This window comes from Lepisosteus platostomus, chromosome 5 (assembly GCF_059453375.1).
Source record: "Lepisosteus platostomus isolate fLepPlt1 chromosome 5, fLepPlt1.hap1, whole genome shotgun sequence".
Classification (NCBI taxonomy): Eukaryota; Metazoa; Chordata; class Actinopteri; order Semionotiformes; family Lepisosteidae; genus Lepisosteus; species Lepisosteus platostomus.
The window spans coordinates 21,650,231-21,656,230 of record NC_142615.1 but is presented as its reverse complement, the minus strand read 5'-3'; the positions used below and the strand labels follow the sequence as shown (position 1 = coordinate 21,656,230).

The window sequence follows — 6,000 nt, the reverse complement described above, 5'->3', positions numbered from 1 at the left end:
ATTAATTTACTGTGCTCATCCGGCAGTAACAAACCTGTTATCTACACACTGCTCCCAGAGCTGGATAGATGACTCCACATTCTACAGCTCTCTAGCAAAAGAGGAAGTCAGACTACAGAAATGGAGTAAATCTCCTCTTCAGAATGTGGAAATATATTCCTGAGAGAAGTCCTTTCTCGAAGTTCAACACTCTCTGCAAGTCACCCATTCCCACCTTGCGCAGTGTAGTGGTTATCACATTCTCTTAACACACCAAAGGGTTTCAGTTTGAAAGCGGGCGAAAACAAGTGATCACTTTTTGCATATTTGTCACTGCTGAGGTTGCTTTATGGGTCTATTTTCTATACTGTGCTGATCAATTGGAAATCAAATGGCAAAAAAGACCCGTTCCCACACCTAAGGTCAAATATTAGGAATCAAAACTGTTCAAGTGTATGGAAGCACACAGCTTTATTAAGACTTCCAAGCCCAAGATCTTTTTATTCCTAAAAGACCCTATTTATGTTGTATGAGAAATATTAATATTAATACAGAATCTTTTTTCACAAAATAAATGGGCTTCCTGACTTCAGAAAGCCTTCTAGACAAATACTAATAGAGCAAAAATTCCATTTGGTAAATGAAATGAAAACACAAACCCTACCAAACCTTGAGTACAGGCCATTCAGGGTGATAATACAAAACCATTTATAATTCAACAAATAAAACCTGTCAACTGGTAATCACAGCTACTCATAAAAAAACTGAAGTGGCAATACACAGTAGGTGACTCTTGAGTGCAAGTTAAATCCATGCAAGAAGGGGGTTTAGTGTTACATTTCCAAATCAGATATGCAAATGAGAGATCTGGCCCAGCCAATCTCAAAGCTCCGTTGGTCTGGAATGGAGCTGCTCCCCTCTTCTAGTTATTCACACTGGAGTTAGGTTACATATTAGCACATTTCATCTAATTCAGTTGTTTCAGAAAAAAAAGTAAACAAATAAACTGGATTTATTTGTTGGAGCTTCACCAATCTGTTTTTCCACCAAATAAATTGGCTTTCTGACTTCAGAAAAACCTTCCATTTATTTTTTAAGAACTATTTTTATTTCACAAACAAATACAAAGAATCACAAAATAGGAAACTTTAATAAATATACCCAAAACAATATATATGAAACCATCTCTTTAGGTTATAGTGCTCTAATAATGGACAGGGCCAGGCTACCTGCTCTCTTGACTGGAACCTCAATGCTTTTGAACACCCCCGTGTTCCTCAACCTCCTGTTTTTATTCCGTCAGCACCTCTGAACTCAGTTCCATGAAGGACTATAGAATACTGGCTTAGCCAGGTGCGAATGTCCTCCATCTTTGCAAACTCTGAGAACAAAACAACATGCACAGTTGAATATGGATCTTCCCATGGGCCTGAACTATCATTCTTTTTGACTCAAACAACTCCACACATTGTTCAAAGCGAGGGGAGGTAGCAGTAACAACTTCAAACGTTTTCTCCACATTCTACAGATCTCTAGAAATAGAGGAGGTCAGGCTGCAAAAGTGGGGGAATGGAAAAAATCTCCTCTCCAGAAAGTGGAAAAACTTTCCTGGCTTGAGTCCTTTTCTCTGCAAGTCACTCCTCCCTACCTCGTGCAGTGTAGTGATTGTCATATTCTCTTAACACACCGAAGGGTTTCAGTTCGAAAGCAGGAGGAAACAAGCTATCTCTTTTATCAAAATTTTAGCTCTCCCTACAGTGCTTAACGGGGCTCTTTTCTACACTGAGCTGCTTATTTGGAAAACATAAGGGAAGAGAAAAGTTTCCCTTATTGGGAGTTTAACCCAGGCCACCTGGGTGAAAACCCAGAATCCTAACCACTAGACTATACAGGAGCACACAGCCTCACAAACAATGTGTAATTTCTGTCTTTATAGCGCACTTGTTACATAGCTAGCTGGCACTCAGAGTACTGCAAGATCTATTTTCTGAGAAGTATAACGTCAGGACTATAACCCCAGCTTTCAGGGGGACTGCAACCTTAACACAGAGCCTTAGACCACTCAGAAAAGGTTTGTTGGCTTTTATAAGTAATTACATGTGTGAAATCTATGTCTCTCAGGCCTGTGAGACTACATCACAGAAGTGCAAACTTGGAGGAAGGGCTTAGTAGATAGGGCAACAATTGCGACACGCGCCAAGCCTCTTATGTCCACTGAACATGCAGACTTTAAAAGGGGTCTCAGATTTTATGGGTACTCAATTCTATACAACACTAGCAAGACAGAGTAAAGGAGCAGACCCTTTAAGAGACAAAAACAACACATTGTTACAGCCAATGTTAATTAAAAGGGCAGCACAGCGTTGGAACTACTGTCGCGGATGTTATAAGGCCATGCCGTGGAATGGCCAGGAGAGCAAAATAGGCCCTATGTGTGGTGGCAAAACGGGTGTTAGCCCGTTTAGGAGGTCAGATGATGTCGGGTAGAAACATAAGCCCTCAGGCCGCGGAGGAGATGGCCTGGTGCTAGGCAGGTCTGAAGACATATGAACCCTCAATACTGAATGAGGAGGAAAGGGTGACCCGGAAATATATAGCCCCAGACAAAGACAAACCAGAAGGACAAGCAAAGCACAGGGAAACTAGGACAGGACAGAGTGGGAGCGCCCTCTAGCTGTAGAGGGTTTGACAACTATTAGTTTTGAGTGATTGAAATCCATTTTCAATGGTGTTTTTCCTGCTCATAACATTACCAGTGAGAAAGAGGATTGTGAAACCCCCATTGCTTAAACAGCGAGTGCGTTGGTGGTAATAGTAAGAAGTTTCCATAAAATGAAGCATTATATTTTTGTAATACGTTTAGTGCCTATAAAAACTATTCACCCCCCTTGGCCTTTTCACATTTTATTGTGTTACAGTATGGAACCATGATGTATTTAACTGAGAATTGTTGCCACTCATCAACACAAAGTGCTCTATAATATCAAAGTGAAAAAATTCCAGACATTTTACTAAGTCATCAAAATAAAAAACACTAACCCTATCACTCAATACCCAGTTTATAAGGTGAAAAATTATGCTTGAAGCACAGCAAAGTTCTAAAACCAGCATTTGAAAAGCACCCAGAAACATAAAATGTCCATTATTCAAAAGTAAAATCTTTAGCTTTGAAAGATTGTTATCCATGTTTTCTTTTTTTCTTTTTTTACATAACATGCTTTCGAGAAATAAACTGCCTATTACAATGAAGGCAGCATTAGCAAATGTGCATCTAGCTTTGTTAAATAAAATCAGGACGTTTACCTATCTCAAATTGATCACTCTTTGCAGGCACACTACGGAAACCCGCGGATGTGAGCTGGGAGAATTGACTCTTACAAAGAGTGTTGACCTAAGAGAAAAGGAGTCCTCCTCCCAGTAATACATTTCCACATGTTGAAGAGTCGATTTTCCCCATTGCTTTCCCATATTTTTCTGTGTGGTTATTGATCACTGCCAGTTATCTGCCAAGTCACAGTGAAACTGTTACAGTGAAAAGATTAATAATATTTATTTTATTGGAATACATGTGTAATGTCTCATTCTTACAAGCAATTTTTAAAGAAACACTAGTGTAAATTATAGTGTAAATAGACAGGAGCTATTTTAATGTTAAATACTAGTTGTGATAGGTGAAGCTGCATCCAAGTGCTTGGTATGAATAGGTTATCTACGGAGTCTTTGACTTATCTACTCAGATGAGGAGCTAGATCAGTCCTTTTTTTCTCAATTTGAGTCACCATCAAGATGTAACATGGTCAAAGATGAACAGGAAACTTAATTAATGAGAACACCTGTATCACCCAAAATTGAATTCATAACCCTGAGATTAAGAATTCCATGCTCTACTGACTGAGCCAATCAGGCACTGGTTAAAGTGCCAATCTAGTCCCTGCTGACGTCAATTTGAAAAGGTATACTTGCTGGCTTTTAATCCTGTTTGGACCGGAGTCTAGTGAAGCACATTGTGTTCTTCATTGATTACTTAAAGCAGAGCAAATGTCAGTGTAGCGGCGATGCTTATTAATAAGAAAGAATTAAGTGTTCTGAGCTTTCCCAAATGGTCCCATCTCTGTTCATCTCTGTGGTGCAGCCACAGAGAAACTATTCATGCAGGCTGATTTAAGGTTTCCTTTGATAAGGGACAGCTCCCAAAGGGGGATGCACTTAGCTAAGCCTGGCTATCATGATCAATGGTCATCCATTGGCGCCTATGTGTCTAGGGAGTGCCAGATGGACATCTGGACTGCATTCATAAGTGTCAGGAGTAAGTGACTCTTATCTCACCTTGATCAACCAATCAGGGACTGGTAGGGCCGAGTAACCCACGTGGGACTCTGATGCCCATGGAACTTTCAGCCAATCAATGAGCTGAAGTTCATCCAGGTAAAAACAGGCAACACAGAGGGCCTGAGAAGATTCAGTGGAGAATTCTGTGGACTTTTCTAAAGGGAATTCAAAGGAGAATTCCAGGGCAGGACGGCCCAGGATCAGAAGGCTCCCAAGGGCAGGACATTCTCGCAGAGCGCCTCCTGACCATCCTGAGACTCAGCCCGGACAACCACGGAACGGCCAGTGTGTCCGAGTGCCAGAACTTTCCTTTGTTCTAAGAGTCTAGAGCGGAGGTTGCCAGAGAGTAACCAGAGGATCCACCCGAGGTTAGCACCAGCAGCAGGCCTCGTGAACAGGTCAGAACTGTGGACAGCTGAATCACTATTCAGAACTAGCTCTTCATCAGGAATGAACCGGTCCTCTTCCTGACTTGCTGGGACCCACAGTCATCTTTTCTCCTGTGCACAAACTTTGCTAGTTAAAGCCAACACTAACTAGCTGGTCAGTGAGCATCAGCAGCGCACCGTCGCAAGCCGCACAGCACAGCCTGGCACCGAGCCAGAGAGCGCGGATTGGACAACAACAGCCTGAAACTGTTTCTTTGTGCCCGCAGGAGATCTGAATCCCCAGAGTTTGGATGAGTATTCAACTTCACTGCATTACTGCTCGAGAATTCAATTGTTATCCCAACCAGTTGATATCAATTTAATTCCTAAGAGTTATGTACTTGTTTTGAGTATCTAATGTAGAAGTTGTAACCAAGTTCACTTTATGAAACGGTCTAAATTAATGATATACTGAACGTATGTCCTCTTGATATATGTAACACTTCGTAACTGACTGAATATATATCTTTTGTATTCTGATAACCCTCTCGATAAGATCTGTTAGGTTTATATGCATATTCTATGTATTAATAAATGTATCCTCGTGTATTAGTACCTGTGTGTGCGTTGTTTGAGTTATATCGCATGGTTGGATTTTAAAGCCATCAAAAGAATCAATTTTGTGATTTACTGCTACAATTAATGATTGTCCCAGTAAATGCCCAAACCCTACAGAACTGGTGCCTTCAGAGAGCACACTACAGGGGTCAGAACAGGACTGAGCAGTTTGTGTTATTTTGATTTCTACTCTTTTGGACTTTCAAAATGCATTTTGCGGTTCAGTCTTTATCCTGACCTGAAGGAATCCAACAACTGAATTTCAAATTCTCTAAGACTGAAGGAATTCAGTCACAATTCTGTGATACCATAGCGCGTTTTTTTTTTTTACTCCCTGGCGGAAATGGGCTTCCATAGGTTCTCAGTCCTGCGAAGCAAAAGCAATCTCTGAAAAATCAGAAAAATTATTATCAGATCATGTCAAAAGCTGATCAGTATTTCTTTACTGGGAAGCAAAGAAATGCTTGTATTACACATTTTAATATGACATGCAATTACACGTGAAAAATAGTAAAATTATTTTCATTGCGGTACATGTTGATGGAACAGCCCCCACGATAAAGGAAAGTGTGGACGGACGTGTCGCATGTTCCGTACTCTGTCTGACAGCGAGTTTAACACACTGTCCTCGGAAAATAGAAACTAATTGAACAATAAATTCATCTGAGCCAAATCTACACATGTGGGTGATTTAATTCTGTCTAAA

General features: G+C 40.7%; 1 non-coding gene across 1 annotated transcript; it reads right to left on the bottom strand.

Moving 5' to 3' along the window:
• Positions 1 to 553: 553 nt before the first annotated feature.
• On the bottom strand, positions 554 to 611 carry LOC148664858 (U7 small nuclear RNA). The gene has a single exon (XR_015938990.1). It is a non-coding gene; the product is annotated as a U7 small nuclear RNA (small nuclear RNA).
• Positions 612 to 6,000: the final 5,389 nt, after the last annotated feature.